Source organism: Spea bombifrons, chromosome 5, assembly GCF_027358695.1.
Source record: "Spea bombifrons isolate aSpeBom1 chromosome 5, aSpeBom1.2.pri, whole genome shotgun sequence".
Taxonomy (NCBI): Eukaryota; Metazoa; Chordata; class Amphibia; order Anura; family Pelobatidae; genus Spea; species Spea bombifrons.
In genome coordinates, this window is record NC_071091.1 from 108,677,375 (window position 1) to 108,688,633 (window position 11,259).

The window sequence follows — 11,259 nt, forward strand, 5'->3', positions numbered from 1 at the left end:
TCAGCACGCCACGATTGGAAAAAAGAGTAGTAATCAGATTCCATCCCGAAGCCTTACCCCTAACCTTGTAACACAGCCCAAAGAATGTGTGCCAGGAACTTCTGGTGGCTGCAGCAGAAGGGGAAGTTGCGGACCCCCATAGGTAAGCGGTGGGGGAGTTACAATCTTCAGCTTTTCTTAACGCAAACAACATTGTTTCAAAGAAGCAACCTCGCGCCCCAGTCACTAAGACTGCTGGAAGGTTTGTTTGAGCTGCCGCCTCGTTTGAATACCCATGATGCACCGAGGAACGCCCCATCCGTATTGTTAGTTTAATAAGACTTTAAAACAGCCCAATATTAAATAGTTCCAATCCCTTTGCAATTGTGTTTTGCATGTGTTAAAGGTTCCAATGATCAGGCAAGAGCTGGGTGGGATTAATTAAACACACCTTAACCTCGAGGAGCACTGCCTGTGGCCGGGCCGTTGCCCTGCGGCATGCTTGGGTATACTCTGGTTTCTCTTCAGACTGAATAAATCTTTCGCCTTTTACTAAAGGTTTACGTGGGGAGGAACGACCATGAGTCTTAATCAATTTTTTGATGCCTGGCGTTTGCTCGGCTTCTTTGCTGTTGTTAACGATAGATTGAAAATATTGCTTGCTTTAGTCGCAAGCTTCGTCCTGGCTAAGGGGTGCGTCGCATCCAGAGGCGCAAAATATCCTGCCTGTGTCATGCTATGTACTGTTTGGGGTTGTAGAAATACTTTAACGAGGCAGAGGTAGACCACGTCCTCCAGACTGTATGCAAATAAGGTCTGTTTCCCAAAGTATAGTGTAATATGGATTTCTCATAGACAGTGTTAGGATACTGTTATACAAACTGGAGATCAGATGCGGAGGGGGGGGTGAATTCAGTATCCTCACATAAGTGTTCGAACGGGGTTAAATTTGTTGGAAGTTGCTCATTAGCACATAACGAATGTATATAATGCATGATTACATGATGTGGGAACTGCACGAAGAACGATGACTGATTCCCATTGATGAAGAGATTAATTGACTTAATCTTTCCATCATGGACCAAATGACGTAATATTAAGGCAGGTGCATCGTCAGGTAAGTAATTTGTCAATGTTCCTGCGTTTTCTTATTGTGAGTAAGTGGTGGCAGTGGAGAGGGAGTGTGCTTGGTCTATTGTGTTTGGTGGTCCAAGTTACGTTATTGATTGGTGAATCTACAAGAAAGTGTTCTGGAATAACCCAGGCTTTGTGTTGTCTAGCTGTAGAGCAATCAACTATTTTGCTCATTGGAATCACACGCTCCCGTCGATCTCAGTCGTGGTCTCTTAGATTCCCTGATTATAAGAACGCTTTGTAAAGATTTGAAGTAGGCTTGTGGAAAGTATATTGGAATTGTTTGCATCTCATTAAGGATTCTGAGCAAGATATTCATCTCGATTACAACAATCCTGCCCGTTCTTGTTATACGAAGAAATGTCCATCTGGTTAAATCTACCCTGATTTGGTTATGGATACTTAAATGATTAGGGTCGTAGGAGGAGGAGAAAAAGATGATGCCGGTAGATACCTCAATGTTTGAGGGCGTTCGTGGACCATTTACACGGGGAACTAGAAGCGGTACTAGAGGCTGATGACTGGGGTATGTTAATATTAAGGAAGGGACGCTCTCGGTTGCGGGATAACGGATAGGAGTTCATCTGCATATGAAACAAGCTTTTTGTAAGTAGGGTCGATGATGATCCCATGAATGTCTGGGTTAGTACGTGTTATACCAAGTCCTAAAGGACCCTCCAATGTGGAGTGGGGTCAGATGGGGATTTCCACCGATAACAGCACCTTTTCCTCAGTGGGTTGATCCCCTGAGTACTCCACAGCTGCCAGGACTTTGCTGCACCCACACCGAGCACTTCACCAAAACCACTAGTGTGATAGAAGCTCCACCAACTGACCACGCAGGAGTAAACGGGTACAACATGGAGAAATCAGGACTGAACTACAGGAGCCAGGCCAGACTGAAGAAGGCAGACAGCTGTCAAGCAGGCTCAAAAACACCAAGAAAACACCAAAACAAAGATAATGCTCATTAGCTCAATGACTGGGTGCTGTGGGGCAATAGCCAGGGGTTTAAAATTTTCCTGGAAATAAATTTGAAGTGCTTCTATTGTGGTGGCTGAGTAGGTCGGTCTATTAGTTGTTGTTCATTTAGTCTCCATGTCCAATGGCATTTAAGAGTGTGAGGAATATTAAATGAGAGCGTATCTGACGATATCACACCGTTGGTTTTATTTGTGTTTTATTTCTGTTACGCGTTGAATGAGATTTGAGGAAATGTTTGTATCGAGGGAAGGATCTTTGAATATACCTTCCATCCATTTATTCACTAGGTGCACGTTCACCATTATTTTTCACTTTTGAAGGAAAATATATGGTTTGGTGTTTCTTCTTTGCAGGAGGAGTTAGACAGAGTTGGGGGCTCGGCGTGCAGGTGGCAGATGAGGTTCAACATAGAGAAATGCAAAGTTACGCATTATGGTAAAATAATAACAATGCGACCTATTCTTTAATTGGAATATCCTTGGGGGAAACGACCAATGAGAATGATTTAGGAATAACGGTTGACAACAGACTTGGTAACAGTGCCCAATGTCAGGGGGCAGCTGCGAGGGCCAATAAGGTTTTGGCATGTATATAACGGGGTATTGATTCACGGGAGGAGGATATTATCCGCCTCTTTACAGGTCATTGGTAAGACCTCACCTTGAATACGCGATACAATTCTGGGCACCGGCAGGGCCGGCCCTACAATGGAGCCGACAGGGGCAATTGCCCCAGGCGGCACTTTGCACTTTGGCACTTTTTTTTTTCTTTTTGAAGCGGAGGAGAGAGAGGGGCATCGAGTGGTTTTCGCTTACCCACTCGGCGCCCCTCTCTCTCTCTCTCCTCTGCGGCGAGTCTCCCTGTTCGTTCTCGGTGCCGGCTTTTAATGCAGAGCGCCGGAAGTGACGTCAATTTCCGGCGCTCAGCATTACAAGCCGGCACCGAGACCGAACAGGGAGACTCGCCGCAGGACTGTTTAAAGGTAAGTACGGGGGGAGGGTAGATTATGGCATCGGGGAAGTTTAAAATGCCGCCCCCCGACCGGCGTCGGCGGGGGGGGCTGCATTTTAAACTTCGCCCCAGGCGGCGTTAAGTCTTCGGCCGGCCCTGGGCACCGGTCCTTAAAAAGGACATTATGGAATTAGAAAAAGTGCAAAGGAAGGGAATAAAATGAATAAGGGGATTGGGAGATACTCGTTATGGAGAGAGACTAAAAAAGTTACAATTATATACGCTAGAAAAACGCGTTTGCAGAGGAGGTATGATAACATATAAATATATACGGGGCCGATATACAATATATAAATATATACGGGGCCGATATACATTATATAAATATATACGGGGCCGATATACATTATATAAATATACGCAGGGCCGATATACATTATATAAATATACGCAGGGCTGATATACATTATATAAATATACGCGGGGCCGATATACATTATATAAATATATGCGGGTGATATACATTATATAAATATATGCGGGTGATATACATTATATAAATATATGCAGGGCCGATATACATTATATAAATATACGCAAGGACGATATACAATATATAAATATACGCGGGGCCTATATACATTATATAAATATACGCAAGGGCGATATACATTATATAAATATACGCAGGGCCGATATACATTATATAAATATACGCAGGGCCGATATACATTATATAAATATACGCGGGGCTGATATACATTATATAAATATACGCGGGGCCGATATACAATATATAAATATACGCGGGGCCGATATACATTATATAAATATATGCATCGCCAATATACATTATATAAATATATGCGGGCCGATATACATTATATAAATATATGCGGGCCGATATACATTATATAAATATATGCAGGGTCGATATACATTATATAAATATATGCGGAGCCGATATACATTATATAAATATACACAGGGTCGATATACATTATATAAATATACGCGGGGCCGTTATACATTATATAAATATACGCAGGGCCGATATACATTATATAAATAAATGCGGAGCCGATATACATTATCTAAATAGATGCGGGTCCGATATACATTATATAAATATACACGGGGCCGATATACAATATATAAATATACGCAGGGCCGATATACAATATATAAATATACGCGGGGCCGATATACATTATATAAATATACACGGGGCCGATATACAATATATAAATATACGCGGGGCCGATATATATTATATAAATATATGCGGGGCCGATATACATTATGTAAATATATGTGGGGCCGATATACAATATATAAATATATGCAGGGCCGATATACATTATATAAATATACACGTGGCTGATATACAATATATAAATATATGCAGGGCCGATATACATTATATAAATATACGCAGGGACGATATACAATATATAAATAAATGCGGGGCCGATATACATTATATAAATACATACATGGCCAATATACATTATATAAATATATGCGGGCCGATATACATTATATAAATCTACGCGGGGCTGATATACAATGTATAAATATACGCGGGGCCGATATACAATGTATAATTATACGCGGGGCCGATATACATTATATAAATATACGCGGGGCCGATATACATTATATAAATATACGCGGGGCCGATATACATTATATAAATATATGCATCGCCAATATACATTATATAAATATATACGGGGCCGATATACATTATATAAATATATAAGGTATTCATTTACATTATATAAATATACGCGGGGCCGATGTACATTATATAAATATATACGGGGCCGATATACATTATATAAATATATAAGGTATTCATATATATTATATAAATATACGCAGGGCCGATATACAATATATAAATATACGCAGGGCCGATATACAATATATAAATATACGCGGGGCCGATATACATTATATAAATATACACGGGGCCGATATACATTATGTAAATATACGTGGGGCCGATATACATTAAATAAATATATGCGGGGCCGATATACATTATATAAATATATGCGGGGCCGATATACATTATATAAATATATCCGGGGCTGATATACATTATATAAATATACGCGGGGCCGATATACATTATATAAATATATGCGGGCCCGATATACATTATATAAATATATGCGGGCCGATATACATTATATAAATATATGCGGGGAGGATATACATTATATAAATTTATGCGGGGCCTATATACATTATATAAATATATGCGGGGAGGATATACATTATATAAATATATGCGGGGCCGATATACATTATATAAATATACGCAGGGGCCGATATACATTATATAAATATATGCGGGGCTGATATACATTATATAAATATACGCAGGGCCGATATACATTATATAAATATATGCGGGGAGGATATACATTATATAAATATATGCGGGGCCGATATACATTATATAAATATATAAGGTATTCATTTACATTATATAAATATACGCGGGGCTGATATACATTATATAAATATATGCGGGGCCGATATACATTATATAAATATATGCGGGGCCGATATACAATATATAAATATATGCGGGGCCGATATAAAGAGCTCTTACATCAACAGAAATGTACAAAGAACGAGAGGTCGCCCTCTGAGACTGGAAGAGCGGAGATTTTATAGACGACAAAGAAAGGGATTCTTTACGGTGAGGGCAGTAAAGGTATGGAATGCACAGCCAAGAGAGGTGGTTATCAATTACATTTGATGCCTTCAAAAGGGTCTGGATATTTTTTTAGAAAGGCACGACTTACGGGGCTATAAATTAATAAATTAATATTTTAGAGCTTCTTGATCCAAGGAGAAATCCAATTGCCTTTTGGAGTGAAAACGGATTTTTTTCCCCTGATGACAGAATTCGAGGTAGCTTAATTAGGGGTATTTTCGCCTTCTTTGGATCAAGAATAGGAAGGTTAGGTAGAAGGGTTGAACTTGATGGACGTAGGTCTTTTTTCAACCTTATGTACTATGTAACTATGTAATTTGAATTGGCCAGCTTTGAAGATGTCCCAAATATGACATGAGTGCGGGATGCGACAGATGTAAAAATTCTGAGTTGAAAAACTAAATTGTGCATGTCCCAAAATTGGCCTTTTAGTCCCCAAACAACCCGACAAACGCATGCTTGGCTATTAGCACTGTACATGGGAGATGTTGCTGAACATATTTTAGGTGTTGTTTGGAAGCGACATATACCAGGAGCTGCAAATTCATATTGAAAGTAAAGTGTGTGCTTTAGCTGCTGGGGGCGCTGCCATATTATTTATAAGGCATATAGCCTTTTAATATGGTCAATACATTCCAAGAGTGGTCTAAGGAGCCCCTAAATTTTTTGGTGTGTTGCTGAATGCATCAGTGTTGAGGCATTGCAGCAACACCAGCTGAGCAAAGAAAGCAATTATTGGTTGCTCTCTATGCTCGTTTAACCCCATGACGTACCAGGCACGTCAATTGTCATTAAGGGGATGCATTTCCGTGACGTGCCTGGCATCTCCATTGTTGTTAGGTTAAAAGCCCCACCTTAGTACACATATAATGTATATCTAAACCCCAAAAACATGACTTTCCACATTGTTTCTCCATATATGTCAAATCAAAAGCAAAAAAAAAATCTTACATCCCCTTATTACACATATCTCATATATTTAGAGGTACATAAAGCCAAAAGAAACAAAATATAGGTAGAAAATAAACATTTCTACAAGTGTGCTTATTTGAAATGTTGTGCATCCAATTTACAAAGATTTAGGCTGAGGATAATAGGAGTGGAAAACAAAACTAATCGGCCCATCTTAAAAGTTAAAAGTAAAAGTAAAGCCGACAACTTTTATGCATGGTGTCCCCTTGAAATGTCAAATAGATTCATGTATTTGCCCCATAACTTTTTGTGGGGTTGTGTGAGCTCTAAGGGCACAAACGACTGCATGTGATCGGAAAATACCGGCACACAATTTGCATTCTTACGCGCGAAAGCTGCGCATGGGACGCTCCTGGACTTTCCAACATGACAATGGCCCTGAGCACAAGGACAAGTGGCAATACACAGTGTCAAGAACTAACGCTATGCAGACCTTTGAACAGGGGGGGTATTTCCGTTATAACTTCCAGCCGAATGTGAATCCCATAAAAATAAAAGAAATGTATTGTTTTGCTCACTCATGTTTTCTTTAAATATAGTACATATATTACCAATTATCCACAAACTTTGATCCCAACTGCAAACCTCTTCTCATTGTTAAAAGTGCAAGAGGGGAGCGGCGACCAATCAGGATGCAGAAAGGGCAACCGTTTTATTATAATGAATGTCTATAATTTAATGAAATCAGATCAATACGTAACGCGCTCAACAAAGCAAAGAGCAGAACCTGAATATCCATCCAGTGCTTTGTAAGATATCTGCAACCAAATATCTGAACCTCCATACTGTGCAACCTTATTTCCTTGGGACAGAATCAGGAACTTGATATTCTGTGTCTGTTTCCTTGGAAACAGAATCACTTTTATAATATACAGAAAATCAAATGGATTCGCAGAATCATTTCTAAACTGCAAAAATATCAAGAAAAACTCAAAAAGGGGAATTTTATCGGCTAAAGTGTAAATCATAGCAAGCGGCTCAACTACATTAATGGCAACAATTTAGATAAACGAAGGAGGTTGTTGGTGATCCGGTTCGTGAAGATCAGGGGAAGGCAGACATTCTAAATATTTTTTCTTGGTATTTACCAATAATTCACTCACGGCTGCAGGTTTGCTAATTCTTTCTACAGAAAAGCTGGCAGCAAACATATGATTGGCTGAAAGAGGACAGAGTGCCAGATCTGCTAAATAAATAAAGTAGAAGAGATAATGCCCCGGGGCCGGATGGTATATACCCTCTGCTACTTAACCACTTGGCGTAAAGCAGAAGCGTTAACAATACAGACCAAAATCTCAGCCAGGGGGTTATAGACCCAGCAGTAGCGGGGACATTTTGGAAGCCGGTTAAGGGATAATATTCAAAAAAAACAACTATTTATTATTATTTAACTCAGGTTTATGAAGCAGAGATCGTGCCGGACGAAATTAATTGCTTTCTATGAAGTGTTGAGTAAAACCCAGAACAGAGAGTTTCAGTGGATGTGATTTATTCAGATTGTGTGAAAGCAGGTGATCCGGATCCACATACAAGATTATCGAGCGAATGGAAGGAGGTCGGCTTAGGGAGCGCTGCTGGGATAGAAAACTCTCCAAATGATAGCAGTCCGAGAGTTCATGGAGAATTATCCAACCGGAGAAATGGGGTAAATCAAGTGAAATGAAGAGTTCATGGAGAATGATCCAACTGGAGAAATGGGGTAAATCAACTGAAATGAAGAGTTCATGGAGAATTATCCAACCGGAGAAAGGGGGTGAATCAAGTGAAATGAAGAGTTCATGGAGAATGATCCAACTGGAGAAATGGGGTAAATGAAGTGAAATGAAGAGTTGGCATGTGGGCCGGGCATCATTAAAACGAGATTCTGGCTTCCTTGATGATTAGGAAACCATAGTCAAGTTTAGAGTCTGTTTGCTTCGCCCTCCATGACTTTCATTTCCTAAATTTTTTCAGTTTTTTTGCGATGTTCAATTTAGGTTTCTTCATTTTCTTCATTTTCTTCATTTTCATTTTTGCCTTTGACTTCAATTTCCGCTTTTCGCGTTGAAGTTTGGCTTTGGCTTTCTTAGATTCTGCTTTCACCTTCTTTCGCATCTTTTTCATCTCTTTGATGCTTTTTTCTTTCAGCTCTTTTTTCCTTTTCTCCATTCGCTCCTTTCTCTCCTTTTTCTCCCTTTTTTTCTTTTCCTTCATTGTATGTTTTTTCTCCCTTTTCTCTTTTTCCTTTACTACCTTCTTTTTCTCCATTTGCTCCTTTCTCTCCTTTTTCTCCTTTTCCTTCTTTTCCTTCATTTTCTTCTTTTTCTCCCTTCTCTCTTTTTCCTTCATTTCCTTCTTTTTGTCCTTCCCCTCCCTTTTCTCCTTTTTTTCCTTTTCCTTCTTCTCCTCCTTTTTATCCCTTCTCTCCTTTTTCTCATTTTCCTTCTTTTCCTCCTTCTTATCCTTTCTCTCCCATTTCTCCTTTTCCTTCTTTTCCTCCTTTTCATCTTTTCTCTCCCTTTCCTCCCTTTTCCTCCCGTACTTCTTTTCCTCCTTTTCATCTTTTCTCTTCCATTTTTCCCTTTCCTTCCTGTCCTCCTTTTCCTCTTTTCTCTCCCTTTTCTCCCTTTTCTTCCTCTCCTTTTCTGTCTCCATTCTCTCACATTCCTCCTTTTCTTTATAGTCCTCCTTTTCCTTATAGTACTTCTTTCTCTTCATTCTCTCCCATTCCTCCTCTTCACTCTCCTCTCCACCCTTCTCTTCATCATAAATCTTCTTTTTCCTTCTGTCAGTGTGCTCTCTTCCTGACAATGCCATCAAGTTCTGAAAGAAACTGCTGGATGTTTTCGGTTTCCTTTCAATGCTTTCTTCACTCTCCTGTTCTTGGAGACTGGAAATTGATGGACTTACTAAAAAAAAAAAAATAAAAGAAAGCAAATCGGTTAATATGTTATAGATAGTCCCATGACAACGTGTACATAAAAAAACGTAAAAACCCTATGATTCCCAAGTTTCAAAGAAATCTTTCCTATAATGTGACTTTCAACCTTATTTTTCATTTTTTTTAACAGTAGCAAATAATTGATATTCTATTTATATTGTGAAATCATTTCTTTTTAAGACGGGTGAGTTAAGTTCCAGCAATGAATTTTAAAAGTCCAAGTTTGATGACATCATACGGTCAAAATAAACTTATCCTCTTTCTATTATTCATTATTGTTGATATATGTTACCCAAGGAAGTTAAGCCGCGGAGGGACTCTTCATCCGGTGGTCTGTTTTTTTGTTGTCTACAGCGGCGAAACCTAAAATAAGAATAATAAACCCCGTTAAGGAAGAAATGGATTCCAGCAGCATCGGGGTGTTTCTCCCCGTGTATAGTATACATGCTGTTTGGTCATTTTTTATATAGTGCGTTGCGTTGGATGTCTCTCCGCAGCATTTGAATTTCCAACAATTTGTATAACTTACTTTACGTAGAAATAGACCACCAGTCCGGCGACCGTCGCGCATGTAACACAGAAGAATGCGTTCTGCACGATCCTCAACACCGGTCGTGAATAAACTGTAGAGAGAGCAAAAATATTTCTTAGCACAAGAAGAATGTGGAGATAAATACATATTTATATAACACACAGACAGATTTCTATATTAAAGCTTAAAGAAAAATAGGATCTGCTACTAAACGAGATCGGAGAAAATGGTCATCTCTGTCCTCTTCTGAAAGTAGGACACATTGTCGCTTCCAGACCTTCCTCTCCCCGAAGGCATTAATAGAACGTCTTTTATCTCTAACGCTGCGCTTCTATCTTAGTGTAGAGGAGTTAGAAATGACGCGTTTCTTTTTCCGGCTCCAGTTACGCCACTATGAGAGCATTTGCTATTATTGTGTAGTTTGCTATTCCATACGGTTATCATTAATGTTAAAAGAAAACACATAGCGTACCTGATTGCGCCATTCGTGTAATCAGTGAACGGAATCCTCCGATCGCCAGAGATCCTTTGTGACAAAAACAGGAAAAAGGAGCGTTAGCTGCATGTTCTCCATACAATATCTTTCTATTATCCCCGAGTTACAGATAAAGCCAGCCCCAAATGACAGTTACATGAGGAGCGGATACTGTAACCTCTCTTATCTAATATTCCACATTTCGTCTTTCTTACGGGTAATTAAATCACGCGTGTGCATCGTACACATACACACATAACACGGATCACACGCTTCTGAAGCATGGATGCCCATCTGAGAGACGTCTGTATCTTACCATTAGATGTTGGGTTGGATTCTCGTGGCTGGAAATTCCCGTCGGTCCCTGCAAAAAAAAAACAACACCGGGGTCATCAACGGCCAACGAACTTCTTCATTCATAGGAACCTCGGGAAGAGACGCGCAATTCCTCTGTGTCCCAAAAACATTTCTAAATATCATATGCTGTCCGCTGTAAGGTGCAGAGCCCGGTTTTCATTGGATTTCTAACGGATTTAACTGATATTTTTTCTACCAAACCGCCTCGAGTGCAGCTG

The 11,259-nt window shown here is 39.6% G+C and overlaps 1 non-coding gene across 1 annotated transcript; it reads left to right on the forward strand.

Moving 5' to 3' along the window:
* The first annotated feature begins 487 nt into the window (after window positions 1-487).
* Window positions 488-602, forward strand: LOC128498535 (U5 spliceosomal RNA). Its single transcript, XR_008354754.1, has one exon. It is a non-coding gene; the product is annotated as a U5 spliceosomal RNA (small nuclear RNA).
* Window positions 603-11,259: the final 10,657 nt, after the last annotated feature.